Source organism: Prionailurus viverrinus, chromosome F2 (genome assembly GCF_022837055.1).
Source record: "Prionailurus viverrinus isolate Anna chromosome F2, UM_Priviv_1.0, whole genome shotgun sequence".
In the NCBI taxonomy this organism is placed as follows: domain Eukaryota; kingdom Metazoa; phylum Chordata; class Mammalia; order Carnivora; family Felidae; genus Prionailurus; species Prionailurus viverrinus.
In genome coordinates this window covers 27964522-27989803 of record NC_062578.1, presented here as the reverse complement: position 1 = coordinate 27989803, position 25282 = coordinate 27964522, and the positions used below count along the sequence as shown (strand labels likewise).

Below are 25282 nucleotides of genomic sequence, written 5' to 3'. Positions count from 1 at the left end.
TGGGATAATTAAATAATCATATTTTCAAAAATATATATCTATCACACATAATATATAAATATACACAAATTGTACCTGTAAATTTTTATTTCTTGGGGTGAAAAAGATCTGAGACAAATACATTAATAAAATTTTCAACCCAAGTAGTAGGTGCCTTAGTATCTATAAATTTATGTGCTTGAAATATTTCACATTGAAAAATAACAACAGAATAATACATTTTAATGCTTAGTTATTGGGTATTTTTTAGAAGATGATAAGACAAAATGTGTAGTCATTAAGGATTCATAATTTTTATAGAGTTTTTTAAGAAAAGAGGAAAATTATCAGGATTATTTTCTTAGAAAATGTTCTGAAAATTATTTAAAAAAACACTATTTTTTAAATCTTAAAGAATCTTGGGTGAAAATTTATATATATTATTAGTATATATATTAGTATATATATAGTATATACTATATATATAGTATATACTATATATATACTATATGTATATATATATACTATATATATATACTATATGTATATATATGTATATATATACTATATGTATATATATGTATATATATGTATACATATATATATATAGTATATATATATCGTATATATATATAGTATATATAGTATATATATGTGTGTATATATATATAGTGTGTGTGTATATATATATATATATATATATATATTAGTATATTATTAGTGGTGAAGGCCATAAGTTAGTTCACCAATTTGAATCATGCTATATTTTACTTAATTTTACTATAATTTACTTAATTACACCAATTTGAATCATGCTATATTTTACTTAAGAACCAGAAATGTATGTATATATACATACATATATATACATATATATACATATATATATGATGTATATATAGTATATATATATCGTATATATATATATATATAGTATATATATGTGTGTATATATATAGTGTATATATATATATATATATATATATTAGTATATTATTAGTGGTGAAGGCCATAAGTTAGTTCACCAATTTGAATCATGCTATATTTTACTTAAGAACCAGAAATCTAGATCTTTTACATATTTTGATTGACTTCCTTAATTTTCTATTTGCTACTTGACATATAGTTTTGTGTTTCTACATACATTTTGTACTTATAACTAAACCAGTGTAATCAATTCCTCAAGAAAATTCTACAAATCAGAAATGTAGAAATAATTTTATGTTCATATTCAGGAGTATAGTGAAAAAATTGGAAAATGGCTCCAAATTATTTTTTTTCTGAAAATATAATAATAACTTAATAACTTAGCTATTAACAATCTTCATTCTTAATGGTGAGTCACAAGAGTCGGTAAAAATATTTCTATCTCCAGTCCTCAGTGGAATACTACTTGGCAATGAGAAAGAATGAAATATGGCCTTTTGTAGCAACGTGGATGGAACTGGAGAGTGGCATGCTAAGTGAAATAAGTCATACAGAGAAAGACAGATATCATATGTTTTCACTCTTACGTGGATCCTGAGAAACTACAGAAGACCATGGGGCAGGGGAAGGGAAAAAAAAAAAGAGAGGGAGGGAGCCAAACTCTAAGAGACTCTTAAAAACTGAGAATAAACTGAGGGTTGATGGGGAGTGGGAGGGAGCGAAGGGTGGGTGATGGGCATTGAGGAGGGCACCTGTTGGGATGAGCACTGGGTGTTGTATGGAAACCAATTTGACAACAAATTTCATATTAAAATAATAATAATAATAATAATAATAATAAAGCTCACATACCTCCTTCAAAAAATAAATATTTCTATCTCCAGTTCTAAATTTTTCCCTGAGGTCCAGATTTCTGTACACAAGTGTATACTCCATACTGTACTAGGTAGAATATCAAAAAGATGTCTTAACCTCAAAAGAGCCAAAACTCTTCACAGCTGCACCCCACTGCACCAGACCTGTTCTTTCCCAAATCTTCCCCATCTCAGTATGTTATTCCTTTATGCATCCAAGAGTCACCCCATAGCAACTATCCTTGATTTTTCTTTTTCTCTAACCCCAAGAGCAAAGCAATCAGTACACTGTGACAGCTCTACCTTCAAAACCTCCCCAGAATCCTCTGCTTTTCCATGCCTGTTGCTAGCTTGCTTGTCCAAAGTTCCATCATCATTCACCTAGCCATTTTAACAGACAGATAAATGACCTCCTTACTTCCCTCTTACCTCTTTATCCATTTTTTGAGAGAGAGAGAAAGAGAGAGAGAGAGAGAGAGCGCGCATGAGTATGTGCATGAGTGGGAGATGGGCAGAGGAAGAGGGAGAATGAGACAGAGAGTCCCAAGTAGGCTCCACGCCTGGCGTGGAATCCAATGGAGGGTTCAATCTCATGACCATGAGATCATGACCTGAGCTGAAATCAAGAGTCTGACGCTTAACCCACTGTGCCACCCAGGTGTCCCTATATCCATTTTTCATACTAGTAAAATCACTGGAGTGATTTTTTTTTAATGTAAACCACATCAAATAACTTGACTTCTGCTCTAAACCAAATTCAAAATCCTTTCCGTGTTCTGAGAAGTTACACAAGCCTAATTCAGCCAAACTTCAATCTCTTCTGCTATCGCTTCCCTTTCTCCATTCCTTATCCAGTAAAGTACAGACACTGCAATCATCCTCTTGCTTTTCCAATACCAGAAGACTTAAGGCTTCTGAATTTATTACTCATTCATTCCTATGTTCCCTGGTCATTACTGGCCAGCATCTTGTCTTATCTCCTCTAAGATACTGCCTCTTCAGCCCTTTCCGGACCACTGAAACAATAGTACTGCTCCTCGGTCATGCTAATATTTCACGGTGCTAGAATTTTTATTTCTTCACATCTCCAATCACTGCCTTCAATGATCTTGTCAATTTCTTTGTCTTCTTGTGGACTATCTTCCCTAAGTAGAAATTGAGCTTTACAGAAGAGGAAGACTGTCTGTGTTGTTCACCACTTTATTCCCAGGTCACAAAACACTGCCTGGCACATCGACTAGACCCTCAAATGCAGGTCCTCAAAACTCTACCTGGCCCTCAAAACTATTTGGTTAAAAAGTGAATTCTAAAAAAACAAATCAGGAACCATAATATGATGTATGACATTGCTAGTATTTAACGTTTCTGATATTCTATCTATTGCAATAAAACATGAGACTCATAGAAAGATACCTTGGAGGATAAACAAGGTTAACCAGGAAATATGTATACCATTTATCATTTAAGATACATGTATTTATACATGTGTAGATACATATATATACATTTATTATATGCACACAAATATTCACATGTAACCAGGAAATATTTAAATATATAATATGTAACATTATAGTTTTTGTGTAAGTAAAAATTACTTAATTGCATGGGGGAAATACATTTACTTCACTTCTTACAACTAGATACATTTTGATATGTCAAAAAATTGAAATAAAAATCAAACTTCAAGATACTGGGTAAAACTATGGGAGTTTTTTGTACCTCGAGATGAGGAAAGATTTCTAAACATCAAAAACTAATGAAAATAAAAATAAGAGAAGTCACAAAGTATAAGACTGTTGGATTTGGTTACATAAAAATTTAAATTTCTATTTATTAAAAATAATACTATAAATCAAGTTAAAAACAAAAATTGACTTCCAAAAATGTTTTTCCAATTTGTAACAGAAAATGTTTAATATACTTAATATATTAAAGCCATATAAATCCAAAAGAAAAATAGGTTAAGTGTGTAAAGTATAAAATTTATAAAAATAGAACCACCATGTACATGGAAAAGATATTTACTATCATAATTCAAATCTACATGTTATAAAAACAAGGTACTAGATGTGTGCTCATGCATACATGGTGAAATTATAAATTTATCACTTTATTTCTGGAAAAAAATAGCAAATTATGTCAAAGGTTTTGACAGACTCTTGGCTTTGACCTATTCTACTTCTGTTCCTTTTTCTTAAATAAGTAGAGATGCATAGATTTAAGTTTAAGGGGGTTTGTTGGAAAGTAACAAAATATAAAAATGTGAAAACATCTAAAAATCACACAATTAGGGAACTTCTTTAAAAAAATGCCACATCAGTGGCATCTGGGTGCCTCAGTTGGTTAAGCATCCAACTCTTGATTTCTGTTTGGGTCATGATCTCATTATTCATGGAATCAAGGCCCTTGTGAGGCTCTGCGCTGACAGCGTGGAGCCTGCTTGGGATTCTCTCTCTCTCTCTCTCTCTCTCTCTCTCTCTCTCTCTCTCCTCACTCCCCTTCCCCCCACACATGTGTTCTCTCTTTCTCTGTCTCAAAATAAATGAATAAACTTTAAAAAAGTAATGCCGCATCAACAGAAGACTGTCAAAATAATACTTTGGCACAACTTTTAGCAACATGGATGGGGTGTTTTCAGTATCCAGAATAAAAAAAAAATCTTTATTACATCCATATGGTATGAATTAGTTAGGATAGGTTGGGTTAAACTGTAGTAGCAAATATTTTTCCAAATTTCACAATTTAAATTAGAGTTTATTTGTTACTCTCACTACATGTACAACGTGGGTCAGCAAGGGGTATTTACTCATGGGGGTCACTTGTGGACTTGGACTGATGAGGATCCATCTCAATGAACAGACGTTTCTATAAGCATCGTGGTAGATAAAGAGAATCATGAGGAATCATGCATTGGCTCATACTACACTTTTCTTCACATTTTACTGCTCAAAATAAGTGATATGGGCACATCTACCTTAAAAATGGGTGCGAAATGCAGCCAAGCATGTCCCAGAATAGCTTTATGTTTCCCAAGTTTAAAAAATATATTCACAGGTGCCTGGGTGGCTCAGTCAGTTGAGCATCCAAGTCTTTATTTTGGCTCAGGTCATGATCCCAGCATCATGGGATCAAACCCTGCATCAGGCTCTGTGCTGAGAGTGGAATCTGTTTGAGATTCTTTCTCTCTCTCTCTCTCTCTCTCTCCCCTTCTGACCCTCCCCTCCCCACTTGCATGCTCTCTCTCTCTCTCTCTCTAAAAAAATTTAAAAATAATTAAAAATATGTATACATTTAGAAAGACTCTTTTATGGTGTTGTAGTTCCAATGTTGTGTGATAGGTTCAGAAATATGCATTTAATGATTATGCTTCATACTCTAATATCTATCATGTATATCAGATATTATATCTAAAAAGATAATACAGTAAAAATGGAAATATAAAAATAATCACATGACTGGACCAGGAATTTTAGGTGTTTAGAAGCAGCCACTGACTTGGTGATCTGCCTCATATTTCAGTTGCCCTGGAATTATTATGCTACTTTCTTCTAATTAAAAAATAAAACAAAACCAGATACATAGTCTTTCGTCTTCAGATACCAAGTCTGCCTCCCTATTGTCAATATGTTTGAACTACATACTTATTGCCAGTCTATCTGACTTCATTCATTTGTTTATTGATTCACTCAATCATTTAGTCACTCACCAGAGATTTATGTAGCACATATAAGTCAAGACCTATGTTAGATTTTGAGGATGTAATAATAAAAAAACAACTTCACTTTGCTGTGGTAGCAATAGCCATGAAATATAAAATTATGAAAAAAGTGAAGTACAATAATAAAATCAAATCCATTATTCTTGTGGTATGGGAGACATGATAAAATCTGCTTAGAAGGATTGGGAAAGAACTTTATGGAACTGATAATTCATTTGGGACTTAAAGAATAATTTGTGTATCACCTCAGGACTTGGAAAAAAAGGGTATTCATGAATATTCCTATGTAACAGGATCCTCATATAGACTGGCATAAAGAGAATACAAGTCTTAAAAAAGGAAAGAACACCAGAATATGAGACTAAAGGAAGCAAAAAGGGCTTAATTCTTTTAAAGTGAGAAAACTGATTATTCATAATTGAGCTGCTTTGTTTTAGTTTTGTTTTTCACTTTCTGAATGTAAACTTTGAGAGTAAGTCTTCAAATGAGTTCATACTCGAATGTTATCCCAAGAAGTTTGTTTTTGTTTTGCTTTTTTATTTTTTTTATTTTTTTTTAACGTTTATTTATTTTTGAGACAGAGAGAGACAGAGCATGAACGGGGGGAGGGTCAGAGAGAGAGAGAGAGAGACACAGAATCTGAAACAGGCTCCAGGCTCTGAGCTGTCAGCACAGAGCCCCACGCGGGGCTCGAACTCATGGACCACGAGATCATGACCTGAGCCGAAGTCGGATGCTTAACCGACTGAGCCACCCAGGCGCCCCTGTTTTGCTTTTTTAATACAGGAATTCACTGGGGTTAAAATAGGGAGTAACACAGTGACTGATTTATATAACTTAAGATCATTTTGACAGTCATTGGATGACAGATTGGCTGAAAGCAATACTAAGCTGGGACACCATTTAGAAGGACATCACACTAGTTCTGGGGTCAAGAAACAGTGAGATCCTAAACTAAGTTGAAGCAGTGGTGATAGGAGTATTTGCAGACAGATTTAGGGGATAAAGTGGTAATTGTTCACATGAGGAGCATGGGAGGGAATTTACAGATGAGAAAGTTAAAAAAGAGGGAAGGCTTAAAGATGACCCTTAAGATTTGGATTTGATAACCAAGTGGAATTTTGGTGCCAATGATCATGAGAGAAAATATAGAAGGAGGGAGAGGTCATCAAGTTGTGAGGTTTGGGAAGGGCTAATGAAGACTTCTGCATAACATATAGGGAGTAAATGTACTTACAAAGCATTGTTTAGATTAAGTTGAATCAACCTTTTCAAATCCATTCACATAGACCAAACAAATTGAGCCTCATAACTCCTGGCCTATGTGGTAGTACTACTTTACAGCTTTTCAGGTACATTGCTGAAAGACACTATGGAAGGAAAATCCTCTTAGTGAGCAGAACTAGGAATAGTTCACCTGGTTTTTCATTTTCCTTGGAAAGGAAAATGGTTAGAGGTATTAATCTGTATATTTTAATGGGCTGAGGCCAGCAGGACTTGGAAGAAACATAATTAGAATAAGTGGTGACAAAAAAGTATGGGGAAGAGGCATGTGGAAGAACCTCTATAAATGGGCAAATTAGGTGAAGATATTTGTGTCAAAGAATGACCTTAGTAGAGAAAGATTTTAATAATCAAGCATGGAAAATGGACCACTGAGTGGATACCAGTGACCTTTTCCCCAGCCACTCCTATCACTGCCCGATGGCCTCAAGAACAAAGTCACCATGGTGGCAGGAATGGAGGTTGTGCATGGGCTCACCAACATGGGCTTTCACTCCTTGACCAAGGTCAGCCTGGCTACCTCCAGTTCTGAGTGCCCATTCTGCCCACAGTAGAGGCCTATGCTATATCGTCAATATGGAACCATTCCCCAAGATCAACTAGCTACCTGATAGCAGGCTGATTTCAGTGTACTGCTTCCATTATGGAAGGTGCTTTACTCTTACCAAAATGGACATTTACTCTGGATACAGATTTGCTTTCTCTGCATGCAATACAAAAACTATCATCTGTGCACTTATAGAATATCTTATCCACTATCATGGCATTCCACACAGCATTGCTTTGGTCAAGCAATTTACTTCACAACAGTTAAATGTGACAATGGGCTGATGCTCATTGAATTCACTAGCCCTGATGTGTTCTCTATCATCCTGAAGCGCTAGTCTGATGGAATGATGGAATGGCCTTATAGATTCAGTTACAGGGGCATCTCGGTGGCTCAGCAGCTTAAGTGTCCTACTCTTGATTTCAGCTCAGGTCATGATCTCGTGGTTCATGGGTTTGAGTCTCGCATCAGACTCCACCCTGACAGTATGGAGCCTGCTTGGGGTTCTCTTTCTCTCCCTCTGTCTCTGCTCCTCCCTCCTGCCTCAAAATAAATAAATAAACTTTAAAAAATATATTCCAGCTAGGTGGTGGTATGTTGCAAGACTGGGGCAAGGTTCTCCAGGAGGGTGTATATCCCCTGAAGTACTGTCCAATATATATGTCCATACCCAGAATCATGAATCCCCAAATCAAGGGATAGAAATGGGAGTAACTCCACTCATTATTATCCTGAGTAATCTACCAGCAAAATTATTGCTTCCTGTCCTCTCAGCTGTAAGCTCTGATGGTCTAGAGATCTTCGTTCCAAAGAGCAATATTTCAATCAGGAGACACAATAATAATTACATTGTAGTGAATGTTAACCATCTACTTTGGGCTCCTCATGCTTCTTCCTCAACAGGCAAGAAAGGGGTTACCCTATTGGCTGAGGTTATTAATCCTTATTATCAAGGATCCTTATTATCAAGGACATTGGGTTGATACCTGGAGGAAGGAAGGGATATCCTGAATACAGGAGATCCCTTAGAGTATCTCTTAGTACTTCAATGTTTTGTGATTAAATGAAAAACTACAACCTGTTTCAGGCAGGTGTGCTAATGGCCCAACACTTTAGACATGAAAGTTTAGGCCATCCCAGTGGCCAAAGAACTATGACCAACCGAGATGCTTGTTGAGGGCAAAGGGAATATGGAATGGATAGTGGAAAAAAGTAATTATAAATACTATCTATAATCATCAGACCAGTTTCAGGAAGAAGGAGTGTAATACTATGAGTATTCCTTATTTAATTTTGAATAAGTATGCGTATATGCTAGCCAAACATTTTTGTTTTTCTTCTCTTATCCCTCATCATCGAATATGAGATGCTACTATTAGTTACCTTTATATAACAGTGAGTTACAGGATATCAAGGGATAACAGCAAATATCACTCAAGAACTTTGTATCTTCTTCTGTGGAAAAAGAAAAGTATCTTTTCATTTTTAAGTAGAATAGTTGTATCCTGGTAGGTGGAAGTATGACTTTGTTATTGGCTTTATTTGGATTTTAAGTATGGGTTAAGGAAATGCATATAGATGTGGTGGTGTTTTTGTTGTGTCAACTTGACTAGGCTTCAGACCCCAGGTATTCAAATACAAATCTAGGTATTGGTGTTGAAGTACTTTGTAAATGTAATTAAAGTCTATAATTAATTGATTTTAAGGAAGGGAGATTATTCTAGATAATCTAGCTGGACCTGAGCCAATCAGTTGAAAGGCTTTAAAAACAGGGCTGAGGTTTCCTGAGAGAAGAAATTCTGCCTGCAGACAATAGCTTTGACTGTACCCAAGAATCCCAGTCTGCTCTTCTTAGTGGCCTGCCCAATGGGCTTTGGTATTGCCCAGACATGTCCTGTAAGCTAACTTACTGCAGTAACTTCCTCAGTATGTATCTTCTAATGGTTCTGTCTCTCTGGTTGACTCCTAAGTGATGTAAACAGGAAGCACATGTGTGCTGTGATCACAACTTAGTAGACTATATACCAAACAGGTATGAGAAAACTGTGGGACTAGACTAAATCTGAAGTGATGATGATAAAAAAGTCAAACAAAAATGAAAATATTTATTAACAATATATTCTTTATGCACGGTTTGATCAAATTTGTCTTCTTTCTGAGAACCGTCCTCTGAAAACTTCAGCTGTGGGAAATTCAGCAAATCCCAGCAAAGATGTGGCATGTTGCCTTATAAATTATTGAATCTGTCAGTTATTGAATTTGTTTTCTATAAACTCATTTCTAAGATGACTTCGCTTGCCTAGCATGAAGCCAAGCTCAGATTCATTTTTTATGTGGCAAATTTCAGGAAGCATTTTATTTGACCAATGATGGAGGGCAACCCAGTCCACTGCTTGGCTTTATCAGGATTTTATTAAATCTCCTCTGAGGCTCCTCAGATTTTCACTTTTAGAAATAAATAATGCTTTAGGCCTTGCTTAAATCATTTTCATTATTTTGGGGTGCTTTTTAAATGATTTATGTTATGATGCTTTAGTTGTTGACCTTATTTATGATGGCCATAATACAATTCTCTGTATTTCCTTTAAAATAATAATAATGATGCCAATATGTTGAGGGGTTACAATATGCAAGGTGCTCTGCTAAATTCACTATAGTGATTGCCTCATTTAACCCTCAAAAGTCCTTTGAGGTAGGTACTGTCATTATTCCCAATTCATAGATGAAAAAGTAGAAGCACAGAGAAGGGAAAAATAACCGGCCACAGGTCACATAACTAATAGACTCAGCTCTGTATAAGTAGAACTCATGTTCTTAACCACTGTGGGTTACTGTGATTAATTTAGAAGGAAAAGGAAATTAAGTATTTTTTAATTTCATAATTGGTTAATGTCCTAATGACTGACTCTTAAGATGAATACATTAAATGTATTATTCACTCCAAAAGCAAACAAAACTAGCTTGTTTTTGTTGGTATTCCCAGAAGTTTTTTCCTGAAAATTGATAATGCATAATAAAGCATTCTCATTCCTGATTCATAACATGACAGAATATATTCTGTTTTCAAACTTCTAAGAACAATAAAAAAATTTTCTTGACTTACCAATATTTTAATAGTAGAAGACAGGTATTCTAATTAATGACTGGCCTTTCCCTCTTTCTTTCCTTCTTCTCTTTCCTTCCTTCTTTGCTGCTATTATTTCACTTTTGAAGAGTACTTGTGGATGCTTCCCTTACCCAACTTTAGAAATGTATAGACCTTTCTTGAAGTCAAGATTAGTTATGCAGTCATTGCAAGCCTGAGTGAAACTTACAAACAAATAAACACTGTTCCCATCTTCCTGACCATGATGTCTCTCTGAGAAGCTCTTGTTCCCTCTTTTCCTTTTGAGAAAGAAATGGAATTCTTCACACATATTAATGCCTTTACTAGATTAGACTTACTGGAGGTTTATGCCGCAGCACCATGGCTCAATATTCTCTTGAAGATGTGTCTTCTCTCTTCTCTCTCCTTTTCTTTATCTCTACCTTTTGTTTCATCTCCGTACCTGTTTGTATGAAAGTGCGTCTTCCTCTCTGACTCCTCCCTTGGCTGACATCCATTCTTTCCCATTCAAGGGAGGAAATTTAGGAAAGAGGACTAGTAAAGGAACATAGAGTGATATTGAGCAAGACTAGAAGTGCTGAATTTCTCTAGGGAGATAATGAATCAAGCAGAAATAGTCTAATATCGTTCTTCTTCCTCAGCCCAAGGATGCAAACCTGTTCTTCATAATGACTCTGGTGGGAGAAAAATAAAAGAGCAGAGAGAAGGGCTCAGTCATGTTTGGTATTGTACAACATGGAAGAGGATCAGTATAATTTGCTTTCTCAGTTTGGAATATAAGCTACAAATAGCAATTGTAGACAGCACTGCCCTAAATTGAGAGATATCCATGGGTTTCCAATGCAGTCTAGTTCTAACTCTGAATGATTCATGAGAGCGGGTACTCAGTTGCCAGGCTCCTCATCTATAATAAGCCTAACTCTTTCAAGGGACACTGATAAACCTTTGTATAGCTGTATTGACTGACTAAATGTTCTCCTTTAATAGGGTAGACAAAAGGGATTTAAATAGATGAAATACCCTCCAGTTAGAGATGGTCTTATAATAAATGTATCCTTATTAACTATCACAAAATGTAAAGCCTGAGGTGACGAAGTAAGATCAAAAGCCATGTGCCCTCACAAACAGCTGAGATGAGGAGCACTACCCTCAAAACACCATGAAATGTAGGACAGGGATTAAGAACACGTTTTCAGGAGTCAGACCACCCGGTTTCAAATCTGACTTTATGTCCCACCTGCTGTGCCACTGCAACCACTCAGAGAATTTCTTTTTACTTCTGTACCTCAGCAATAATACTTGCCTTATAGGTGTGCAAAAATTGAATGAAGTAACGTGTGTGAGATATTGACTCACTGCCCAGCACATAAAAACAGCTTAGAGGAGGTTAACATAATTAAGGGAAGAGAAAGATTTACAGTTGCTTTCAACACTGAAGGATATGCTTTTTTTCTCTCTTTTTTTAATTTTTAATTTTATTTTTAATTTTTTAAAATTTACATCCAAATTAGTTAGCCTATAGTGCAACAATGATTTCAGGAGTAGATTCCGTGGTGCCCCTTACCCATTTAGCCCATCCCCCCTCCCACAACCCCTCCAGCAACCCTCAGTTTGTTCTCCATATTTATGAGTCTCTTCTGTTTTGTCCCCCTCCCTGTTTTTATGTTATTTTTGTTTCCCTTCCCTTATGTTCATCTGTTTTTTTAATGAATTGAGGTGAATTTTTAAGAAAAAGACTTTAAGATAGACGTAGCATTTCATAGTTATCCTGAGGCTCTAACTTAGCGTTCTAGTTGCTTATTTACTTCTCTGTGTCACCTTCTCCAAATTCCATTAGCTGGGACAAGGACTCTGTTTTCTCCCTCTTGTATTCTCATCATGGCCACCATGTGCAGCATATAATATAGTGTTAGTGTAAAGAAAGACGGTGACTAGATATAGTATTATGTTGGTTTTAACTACTCACTTTTTCCCCAAAATATATGATTTTCCAACAGGAGATCATGATATTTTTACTTATTTCGTTTTCTTTTTTAAATTCATTTTTTAACTTTGTACTTGAAAACATTTTCAGATTCACAAGAAGTTGCAGCGATAGTACAGGAAGTGCCATGTACCCTTCACCCAGTCTTCCCCGGATAGTTGTTGCCAACATCAAACCCAGGAAACTGACATTAGTACCATGTGTATGTAACTATATGCTATTTAATCACATGTGACAGCTTGTGTAACCACCACCACAATCAAAATATATAACTACTGCATCACCCCAGAGATCTCCCTCATTTTACCATTTCATAGTCACTTCCATTTCCTTGTTTTTCTTTTCTCAGTCTCTGGAAGCCACTAGTTGGTTCTCCATCTCTACCGTTTTGTCATTTTGAGAGTGCTATCTAAATATAATTATGTAATATGTGATTGTTTTTAGGACTAGATTTTTTTTTCATTTACCATAATGCGCTTGAGAACTAAGTTGTTGTTGCACATATTAATAGTTTGTTCCTTTATTTTTTGTATGGATGCACCATAGCTACCATGGCTTATTTAGCCATTAACTCATTAAAGCCTATCTAGATTGTTTACAGTTTTCTGCCTATTAAAAATAAAGGAACTATGAACATTTGGGTATGCAGGAGTTTTTTTGTTTTATATATATATATATATATATACATATACATATATATATATATATATTACTTTTTTAAATGTTTATTTTTGAGAGACAGAGAGAGAGACAGAGTGTGAGCAGGGGAGGGGCAGAGAGAGAGGGAGACACAGAATATGAAGCAGGCTTCATGCTGAGTTGTCAGCACAGAGCCTGACACAGGACTCAAACTCACAAACCATGAGGTCATAACCTGAGCCGAAGTCAGATGCTTAACTGACTGAGCCACCCAGGCACTCCTATATATCTTTTAAATCTTTATTTATTATGAGAGAGAGAAGAGAGCACATGTGAGGGGAAGGGGGAGAGAGAGAAAGAGAGAGAGACAAAGAGAGCGAATCTTAAGCAGGACTCATGCTGTCAGTGCAAAGCCCGATGCAGGGCTTGATCTTGTGAATGGTGAGATCATGAACTGAGCCAAAATCAAGGGTTCAACACTTAACTGACTGAACCACTCAAGTACCCTGGGTATGTAGTTTTTTTATGTGGCTGTAAATTTTAATTTCTTTGGGATAAATATCCAGGAGTGAAATTATTGGGTCATATGATAAGTACACATATAGTTTTATAAGAAACTGCTAAAACATTTTCCTGAGTGGCTGCACCATTTTATATTCCCATAGGCAATACATGAGAGATTCAGTTTCTTCACATCCTTGCCAGCATTTGGTCACAGTTTATCAGCATTGACATTTTACCAGTATGAGTAAATTTAGAAAACTTACTTCCATTTACATCCTTATGCCCTCCACTATCTAAAAGTGTCTTAAAGGTTTCCTCTTTATACATTGAAAACTACATCAGACAGTATTATAACTTTTGTTTCAAATGACAAATAAAATTAAGAAAACTCCAGAAGAGAAGGAAAGTGTATTGTTTTTACACATATTTTTACTCTACTATTCTTTCTTTCTGATTTTCCAAGATTCCTGCTTTTTTCACTTTCTGTCTGCTAAAAGAACTTTATCTATTTTTTAGTATATGCCTGCTGACAACTATTTTAGTTGTCCTTCATCGGAAAATGTCTTGATTTATCCTTCATTCTTGAAGAGTAATTTTTGTTAGATACAGAATTCTAGGTTGACAGTTCCAGTGTTTCTGTACTTGGAAAGTATCATACCACTTCCTTGGCTTCTGATGAGAAATGTGCTGTAATTTCAATAATGTTTCCCTTATTGATAAGATATTGTTTTTCTTTTGCTGTTTTTAAGGGGTTTTTTTGTCTTTAGTTTTTAGAAGTTTGATTATGAATTGTGTTGGTATGGATTTCTTTGGATTTAGTCTGTTTCCTGGTTTGTTCAGCTCTTAAATCCTTTGTGAATTTTGCCAAAATTGGGAAATTTTTAGCCATTATTTCTTTGAATACTTTTTCAGTCCCATTTTCATTCTTTTCTCCATCTAAGATTCAAGGATATGAATGTTAGATCTTCTCTTATAGTCCTGAAGGCCCCTGAAGGTCTGTTTACTTTTTGTTTCAGTTTATTTTCTTTCTCTTTCTCTATCAAGTGATTTCTATTTCTGTACCTTCAGGTTATCTTCTATCTTTTTTCCTCTTGTCCTCTTCATTTTACTGTTGAACCCAGCAGCTAGTGTTTGGTTTGTTTTAGGGTGGTTTTTGGTTATTTTATTTTGAAGTTCTGAGATTTCCGTTTGATTCTCTCTATATCCTACATATCCTATATCTTATATCCTATATCTTTGTTGAGACTTTCTGTCTTTTCATTTGTTTCAAGCATAATTTTTTTAAAGTTTTATTTATTTAAGTAATCTCTACACCCCACTTATGACCCTAAAATCAGGGGTCCCATGGTCTTCTGACTGAGCCAGGCAGGCAACCCAAGCCTCTTCACAATTTTTTAATAAAGCATTTTTACAATGGCTGATTAAAAATCCTTGCCTGTTAATGATAACCTCTCTTTTATCTTGGTGTTGGCATCTGTTGATGGACTTTTCTCCTTCAAATTGAGATAGCCCTGGCTCTGGGTATGATGGCTGATTTTCAAGAATCCATGAACATTTGAAATAGTATGTTATGAGGCTCTGCTGTTTCAGTAGACCTTTCCTGACACCACACCAGTGAGAAAATGGGGCACTTCGACCTAACTGCTAGATGGGGGAGGAACTTCAGGTTCCCCACTTGACCCCCAGTGACACCTGGAAGGTGGGGAGGGGTAACCTGTTACTGTGGGCAGGGGCGGGATTCAGGTTCCCTACCAATGAGGAGAACAAAGCAAGAGAAATTTAACCAAAAATGAAGAATCTTAGAACATGTGGCCCACCGATGTACATCTGGGATATACAGGACATGACATTCCTAAAGGGTCTCGTGACTAATGTTTTACTACAGAATAAAGGGTAACCTTATCGTGACAATAGCCAACTTTCCACGGTCTTAGAGACCTTACTTTTAACGTGCACAAATTCTTTGGAGACTTATACTATCCCTAACCCCTGCTGACTAAAAAGTATAGAATCAGTCACTCCTCACAATCCCAGTGCAGCTCTTTCAGCCCACGGTCCTGTCTCCATGCTATAACAGAACCACCCTTTTGCACTGAAAATGTCTCACTGACCCCACATCACCCGCTAGGCCTCTACTGATACCACCATGGAAGTAGGAGAGGTAGACTGCCTTGTTAGTCCTCCCTATGTGGCCTCCAGTGATGTTGTATCATCTGGCTGCATTATCACTGGACATTGGAGACCCTGACTAGTTACAAGGCTTCCTCTGACATTATCCCAGCGAGTACAGAGAAGGATGTCTCATTACTGTCATGTGGGAATGGAAGTCCAGATCTCCGCTAACACTGGGATCCAGGAGCCCATTGCTGCCTGGTAGGAATGAAAGACCCCCTTGGTATTTTTTGACACCGACATAGCAAGAAGAGTGTTTTGTTCCATAGGGTGAGGGTAAAAGTCTATACTCCCCATTAAGCTTTTGCTGGTGTAGGTTGAATTAGGGCCACAAATTATTGTGTGGTCTTTGGTTGGAAGAATACAGTTTCGATTTTTTTTTTGTCTTTTCACTTTCTTGGTCTTTGGCTAGATAGACAAAGCTTTTTTTCTAGTGTTTTCTTTTGTTTTTGTTAGCATTGATGAGTAGCTGGCTTCTCCAGTTCAGGATGTATATGGCAAAAAAAAAAAAAAGGAAACTCTCCACCATCCTGTTCCTCAGGTACTGTAGTTTCTAGCTTGTCTCTGCCTTTTCTCTCCATTTTTAATAGTATATATTGTTTTATATGTAAGTTCCAGGAATTTTAGGTGATGATAATGAGAGGTATAGGGGGAAATACATCTATTATATATTTCTGCCATAGTATTTAGTATATTTTTTTAAAGTACTTTTTGTCAACTTTCCCTATGGAGAAAAAGAAAAGTAGAGTTTGGGAGCAGAAGATGGAGAGAAAAGAAAAAACTCTGGCCCTGATAGTCTACAGCAACATAGAAATTAAGCAGCTTGGATCCCTGGTTATTAGAGCCTCCTGCAAGGCCTGGAAATATTCTTCGTGTCCAGCAACACAAACTTCCTTGGCTGCCCAAGAGCTAAACACAGAATGGATGAGGCCTGGAAGATAAGAGAGGAAGGAAATAGATTGGGAAAACCACTACTGGGCAAGAAGGTGAATCCTACTATGTCACATGGTATGGATTAAATAATGAGCTGTATTGGGGAAGATTATATGCCCAGGGCTCAGCCTCTCATTCCTTCCATCAACCCAAAGAGAGGGGAATAGGACCCAAGCACTGCTGGAGACATGGTATGCCCTTGAGCAGAAGAATCCCATCCTCTTTGTTAGTCTTCCTTCCTATAAGGTAAATGTGGATGAGCAAAGAATTCAGCTCCAACTAGTCTGGGATTCATTGCCAGAGGAGTTGGCTTGAAAAGCCATCTGCCTAACAGTAGAAGAACATGGAGTTCATGGGAGGTTCAGTGTTTTCTCCAATTCTGTGGTAAGTTCAGTTCAGATGCAACCTTTCTAGCCAGGAGGAGGGGACTTCTCAGCCACAACCCACTCCTGGCTAGCACATTGTCCAGGTAACTCAGAATGAGATGTAAGCCTCACTTCCAGACGCATCTGTTCATTGGATCACACGTACCCCACTGTGTATTTCATAGCTAGGTCTACTCCTCCCTAGATACAAAATCTTTTTGGTTTCAAATTATTATTAGCCACAAAAGATGGACTCAATAAGTCAATATATACGAATAATAACAGGGATCTATTAAAATAGATTTTCTTTAAACTGATAACAGTGAAAAGCAGTACAGTTTCTTTAAAAGTCAGCAGTTACACAGCCTTGTGACACAGCAGGGAATGAAATCCAGGTTTGAACTGCAATGTCACTTCCTTCTATTGCAATATGAGACAGCCTAAGCTGCCGTTTCTGTAAAAAAGATGATATCATTTTTTCTGAGTCTCAAGAAAATGCCACCATCTTTCCTTCCAATCATTATAGCAAACCAGATAAATCTGCATATTTATTTTTTAAAACCTCTTTACCTTAATCATAAATTAACTTCATTGTTCACTGCAACTGCTCCAAAATTAAATTCTTGCTAAAATTAGCATCATTTAACTGTGACAAAACAAGCAGCTAAACTAGTATTTTATTCTTGTGTAAACAAAGTAACTAACAGACAAAAAGAACTTCACATTTCAGCTGATTGTCAGGGGGCTTTGCTGACAGATCAAAGGAAGAGATAAATGAAATTATAAATCAAAAGCTGTCAGCACTGACTTCAATGTAAATCAGTGCTGACTAGAATCAACATACACAATACTTAGTCATTTCACAAAAAAATATTTATCATCTGTCATATTTTGTTAGAAGGACTTAAAGAAGATTCAACATATGACTGCTGATTAATGGGTGGTGTGCAAGGACTGAAAGCATCCCAGGCTAAAGAAGTGTGTTAGTGATATAATCACACATAAGAAAATGACAAAGGAATATTCTATTCAACACCAAATCTCTCCCTTTTTCCAGCATAGATGTGCGGGCAATGTATTGAGAAATTGGCAATGAACATGCAATATTTAGAAACATAAATGCAGCCCCGCTGAGAAATATCCTGGTCCAATTACTTGGGCTTCTTTCGGGATAAAATTAAGTTGCCAGGCAACGGACAAAGATCTAATTTCTCAGAAATAAGAGTGTATGTGAGGCGGTGTGTGTGAGGGAAGCAGACAGAATACACAAAGCGCCTTGGTTCTAAATGGTTAGATATGACAGATTTGTTGTGATGGTGAATATAATAATGAGAAGGTGTTAATAAAATTGATTTTTCAAAAATATGGATTCTTACAAAGCAAACAATCCCCCCTCTATGCACCCCCATCTTTTTTTTTCAAACGGCAGTGATGCAGACATGAGAAAACCAACCTGTGGTAACTGATCAGGTCAGAGGCCAGGCTGTGACTTCTCTGTGTGTGCCACAGCATAGCATTAGGAGGCAAAAACTGAGAGAGGCATATTTCTTGATGCTCCTGCTGAGCAGGAAATATATGATGTGGCTAGAACTACAAAGGGTCGCAGCTTTTATTCACCATAGGATAGAAAAGCTAAGGCCAGTAAAGGAAGGCCTCAGCCTCCCATTGGAAAGGCAGCAGTGTAGAGATGAGCAAGGAGCATCATTCGCATTTTTTTGTATGTGTATGAAAAATCAAAGGATTTGCTTGTAAAGGTCGGTAAGGGATGACACATATTGTTTTCCAAATCTCTATCAAGGTATTCAGCAAAGGTCCAAACTCATTCCTACACACACACACACACACACACACACACACACACACACCTCCTTTTTAAGTACATGATTGTCACCTGCTGCAATCTATGCAAATGTCTGTTCCAGATCTATCCTAATTGGATAAAAAAAGCAATAAATGTAATGGGACATAGTTAACCTCCCAAAGGCCTATTAGTCTGCTCAACTGTGACAGCTAGGAGGAAATTCAAGTAGTTCTAATAAATCACCCAAAGGCAGAGAGCAACTGCTAATAGAGAATCTCAGGGAAAAAAAATCTGATGGGAAACACTCTGGCTTTATAGATTATGAATCTACAATTTCTTTAAACCTTACCCTAGCTTCCATCTGTCTCTGGTATCCCCCATCCAGTACTGTTTTTCTACAGAAGCGAGCTTGAATTGGTGCTCCCTAAATCTGAGTTTTTACTCTGTAGGGTTTCCATAATGTTTTCTTGGCCCACCATAGACCTTATGGAAAGTCTTATTGAAAAGGTCCAGTGCTTAGTATCACTTTCTCACATGGCCCATTGTATGCATATGTATGTACACACATGCTTCACATGCACAGGCTGAAAATTCAAAATGAGACCAGCACTATAGCATGGACTCTTGGTATTCACAGATTTAGCATCCTAGGTTTTGGTATTCACAAAACAAAATTTCAAAGACAATGAGAGCTTGTGATTTTCAATTTAGCTGAAGTAAAAAACACGTTTCTTTTCTTAAAACATGTTTTTAGTTTATTTATTCATTATTTGAGAAAGACATAAGTGGGGGAGGGGCAGAGAGATAGAATCCCAAGCAGGCTCCGCACTATCAGCAAAGAGCCTGATGTGGGGCTTGAACCCACAAAATCATGAGATCATGACCTGAGCCGAAACCAAGAGTTGGACACTGAACCAACTGAGCCACCCAGGTGCCTTAAAAAAGTTTCTCAGGTTGTTTTGAAGAGTATGTTTTATAGGTCATGGGTCAGCTCAGTTAATTGTCAAATATCCTATTCATATTGTGTGTATTTTAGATGAGAGGTTAAATGACTTATTCAGGGGCCACAAATGGTGAATAGATATGCTGAATCCAATGTAGATCTCTTGAACCATGCCTAGAAAATAACTGAAATTATGAATGTTCTCACATAATCACATCAGAGGTTGTTCCAAACCCTTTTTTTTGAAGAATTTGCCAGACTTATTTTGCACATCAGGAAACAAAGTTTTTACAAGTTGAAGGTTGAATTGCTTAGAGCACAGTAAAATGATACTTTTATGTGTTTCATAAATTTTGAAGCTATATGACTTGGAGAGCTATCGACAACTTTTGCAGTTAAATATTTTTACTGAACGGTGCAAGTTATCTGTTTTCCAAATAGAATCCACATCTCAAAACATTTTTTTAACTTGCTTCTTTTCTCTCTCAGTTCTCTCTCTATGACTCCATAGGGGCATGCTGGCAGGATTCTTCAAGGCTTCAGAAGACGTTTCTGACCACTTGCTGCCTGTGGGTCTTTGCAAACCACTAGCCCACGGACAATAGCAGATTGGAGGGACAATATGCCAATGGGTGAAAGAGCCCCTCGGCTGGCTGCTGGACAGGAGAGAACTGTAGCACACACCCTAAGAGGCTGGGGCAGACCCTTCCCAGTGGTCAGCAGAGGCACAACATTCATAGTCCTTGCCCCAGGAAAGAAACAGCCCTATTTTCCTTACCTATAAAGAAGCCAGCAGCCTGACCCACAACACTTAGGGGAAATACATCTATAGGTAAACAATAATAAGAAATAGAATTTGTATAAGGTACTTATTCACTTAAGACTGGAAAATCATGTTGGGAAAAAAAAAAACCCAAAAACTGGTAGCTGTCATTGAAACAGAAATAATAGAAGAGATGAACAAAATCTTCAGACAAAAAGTAACAAGAGTCTTCAGGAAATAGAATTAGAGCTCCAAAAAGACTTTCTAGAATTAACAAATGTGGTTTCTGCTTTTTTAAAACTTACATTTAAACACAAAAAGAAAAAAAGAAAGATGTATGCTAATTAGCCATTTAGGGTTCTCAAAGATTAAGAGAGATATGTTACAAAAAAATTAAGTTTCACAGAGCTGGAATTTATGAGTAAGAGCCATGAGCCACACAGAACAGACCCAGAAGATCTAATGTAACAAGAATGCCCAAAAGGACAGTGGAGTATAGATGGGAGATGAATTATTAGACAAAACTTTAAAAAAAAAAAAAGAAATCTACCCTGAATTGTAGAATATTCAGATCAAGAGTTCACCATGCTATAGGCAGTATTAATAAACACACACACATACACACACACTCAGGTCTAGACAGATCATGGCAATGTTTCTGAAATGGAAGAAGAGAGAAAAATCTTACAACTTTCAGAGAGAAAATTACAGAAGAAAGACACACTTCTCAAATCATCTTTCATTAAGAGTTAAGTCTCGATGATGCCAGAAGGATCAGAATTTTGTAAAATGCATTCTAAAACAATTATTGAAGATGTAAAGCAAACCATCATGCTGTAAACCTTAAACTTATACAGTGATGTATGTCAATTATTTCTCAATAAGACTGAGAAAAAGAATTATTGAAAAAGAAAATATAATTTAAGAGATAGTCTCACAATAACATGAGACTAAAAATTCTTAATTGTTTTAACTAAGGATTTGAACCAAGCATGGAAGGAAGTAGGAAATAAAATATTTTCTAAAGGTTTCATGTTTGTGTGAAGTGTAGAAGAGACAGCAAGGAAAACCTTGTAGGAAGAGAGTATAGTTATTATTTAACACTCTTAAAATATTAGAAAAATACATGTTTAATTTTGATTGTTAAAGACTGGAATCAAACTCTATAATGAATAAGAATAAAGAGGAACAAAAAGAGAAATTTGCCAAGACAAGGCAAGAAAAGGAAAAGCAAAAGAAAAAAGAGAAAAAAACGGTGAAAAAAACAGTAGCTTAAGTAAGATTTAAGAAATAAAACCCATGTTACGTCAGCAAAGTAAATATGAAGAAATACTGAAAATAAGTAAAATGTTTAATCTAAGAAAATGGAAGGAAAAACAAAATAGCAAGGAATCAATCATAATAAATACTGTAAGTAGTGAGAAATAATTAAAATAGAAAACAAAATATTAAAAGAATAATAAAAGCAAAACCTAATTCTTTGGAGATGAATTAAATAGATAAAAAACCTGAATGAGGAAAGAAAAAATTTTAAGAAAGCAATATGAAGGAATATAACTGTAGACAAGGCAGCAATGAAAAGAATCACAATATACCACGTGACTTCATAGAAACATATTGAAGTAGCCAGAGCAATGGTGCCAGTGGTGCCTAATACTAATGCAGAGGTGAGAATGTTCTCTCTCTGCGTCATCCCACATGGTAGCCACTAGCTACATGTAGCTGTAGAGCACGTAAAATGTGGCTGGTAAGATTAGAGAACTAGCTTTCCCCCTAAGGTCAAGAACAAGACAGGGATGTCCACTCTCGCCACTGTTATTCAACATAATATTGGAAGTCTTAGCCTCGGCAATCAGACAACACAAAGAAATAAAAGGCATCCAAATCAGCCAGGAGGAGGTCAAACTTTCACTCTTCACAGATGACATGATACTCTATATGGAAAACCCAAAAGATTCCACCAAAAAACTGCTAGAATTGATTCATGAATTCAGGAAAGTTGCAGGATATAAAATCAACGCTCAGAAATCAGTTGCATTCCTATACACCAACAATGAAGCAACAGAAAGAGAAATCAAGGAATTGATCCCAGTTACAGTTGCAAAAAAAACCATAAAATACCTAGGAATAAATCTAACCAGAAAGCTGAAAATCTATACACTGAAAAGTATAGAAAGCTTATGAAAGAAATTAAAGAATACCCCAAAAATGGAAAAAGATTCCATGCTCCTGGATAGGAAGAACAAATATTAAAATGTCAATACTACCCAAAGCAATCTACATATTCAATGCAATCCCTATCCAAATAACACCAGCATTCTTCACAGAGCTGGAACAAATAATCTTAAAATGTGTATGGAACCAGAAAAGACCCCAAATAGCCAAAGCAATCTTGAAAAAGAAAACCAAAGCAGGAGGCATCACAATCCCAGACTTCAAGCTGTACTACAAAGCTGTAATCATCAAGACAGTATGGTACTGGCACAAGAACAGACACTCAGATCAATGGAACAAAATAGAGAACCCAGAAATGGACCCACAAATATATGGCCAACTAATCTTTGACACAGCAGGAAAGAATATCCAATGGAATAAAGACAGTCTCTTCAGCAAGTGATGCTGGGAAAACTGGACAGCAACAGGCAGAAGAATGAACCTGGACCACTTTCTTACACCATACACAAAAATAAACTCAAAATGGATGAAAGACCTCAATGTAAGACAGGAAGCCATCAAAATCCTCAAGGAGAAAGCAGGCAAAAACTTCTGTGATCTTGGCCACAGCAACTTCTTATTCCACACGTCTCCAGAGGCAAGGGAAACAAAAGCAAAAATGAACTCCTGGGACCTCATCAAAATAAAAAGCTTCTGCACAGTGAAGGAAACAATCAGCAAAACTAAAAGGCAACCGACAGAGTGGGAGAAGATATTTGCAAATGACATATCAGATAAAGGGTTAGTATCAAAAATCCATAAAGAACTTATCAAACTCAACACCCAAAAAACAAATAATCCAGTGAAGAAATGGGCAAAAGACATGAATAGACACTTCTTCAAAGAAGACATCCAGAGGGCCAACTGACACATGAAAAAATGCTCAATATCACTCATCATCAGGGAAATACAAATCAAAACCACAATGAGATACCACCTGTCAGAATGGCTCACATTAACAACTCAGACAACAACAGATGTTGGCGAGGATGTGGAGAAAGAGGATCTTGTCTACGGCCATACCACCCTGAACGCGCCCGATCTCGTCTGATCTCGGAAGCTAAGCAGGGTCGGGCCTGGTTAGTACTTGGATGGGAAAAAGAGGATCTTTTTTGCATTATTGGTGGGAATGCACACTGGTGTAGCCACTCTGGAAAACAGTATGGAAGTTCCTCAAAAAACTAAAATAGAACTACCCTATGACCCAGCAATTAATTGCACTACTAGGTATTTATCCAAGGGATACAGGTATGCTATTTCGAAGGGACACATACACCCCCGTGTTTATAGCAGCACTATCAACAATAACCAAAGTGTGGAAAGAACCCAAATGTCCATCGAGGGATGAACGGATAAAGAAGGTGTGGTATATATATACAATGGAGTATTACTCCGCAATCAAAAAGAATAAAATCTTGCCATTTGCAACTACGTGGATGGAACTGGAGGGTATTATGCTAAGTGAAATTAGTGAGTCAGAGAAAGACAAAAATCATATGACTTCACTCGTATGAGGACTTTAAGAGACAAAACAGATGAACATAAGGGAAGGGAAACAAAAATAACATAAAAACAGGGAGGGGAACAAAACAGAAGAGACTCATAAATATGGAGAATAAACTGAGAGTTACTGGAGGGGGGATGGGCTAAGTGGGTAAGGGGCACGAAGGAATCTACTGTGGAAATCATTGTTGCACTATATGGTAACTTGGATGTAAATTTTAAAAAATATAAAATTAAATTAAAAAAAGATTGGGGAACTAATTTTTTTCAATTTCATTCAATTTAAATGGCTACCTATGGTTAGTGTCTACTGTATAGGGTATGGGGCAGCACAGAGGAAACAAGGAGACCCCCCAAATTTGACATAAGAAGGAGAAAATTTGAGTAAACCACTAATCATACAAAAGATCAGTCAAATACCTACTAATTTAAAAAGCAACAAACCTAGACATAACAGCTGGCTTCTACCTGATGTTTAAAGATGATCACCATAGTATTTAAAATATTACAGATTATTTAAAAATAAATAGAAGTTTCTCTAATTCGTTTTATAAAGTTGGGAAAATCTCGATACCACAACTTGACTAAGATACTGCAAAAACAACACTGTAGGCCAATTTCACTAATGAATACTAGTGCATGACTCCAAATATCAACAAATCAAATCCAGTAGCATGTTAGAAGATTAACAACTGAGTTTTCTACTAAAATTATTGGTGTGGTTCAAGAGCAGAAAATCTGTCAACGTCATTCACTGCACCATTAAATTAAAGAAGGAAAAATATATGATTATAGGAATAGATGCTGAAAGCATATGATAAAATGCAAACTCATTCCTAATAAAAACTTTAAAAAATAAATTACTTAAACATGTTAAAGGTTACCCAAAATCAATAGCAAACACTATGCATGGTGAAATACTGTAACCAATTCCAGTGGATCATGAAAAAAGAGAAATAGTGTATCTTTATTGCTAATTAAAATTATTTTAGACATCCTAATGCTCCAACACAATAAATAGAACTAATTACTATCAATTTGCA

The 25282-nt window shown here is 36.3% G+C and overlaps 1 long non-coding RNA gene across 6 annotated transcripts in view; it reads right to left on the bottom strand.

Moving 5' to 3' along the window:
- The window catches only part of LOC125156712 (uncharacterized), a 506607-nt gene that overhangs the window by 370181 nt on the left and 111144 nt on the right, over positions 1–25282 (bottom strand). For 3 of the 6 annotated variants that reach the window (XR_007148738.1, XR_007148739.1, XR_007148734.1), the window contains one exon: positions 10416–11092. The exons of 1 other annotated variant lie outside the window; for it this stretch is intronic. This is a non-coding gene — a long non-coding RNA (uncharacterized LOC125156712). The remainder of the gene's footprint in view (positions 1–10415; positions 11093–25282) is intronic. 2 more of the 6 variants (XR_007148735.1, XR_007148736.1) reach the window with 1 other exon arrangement.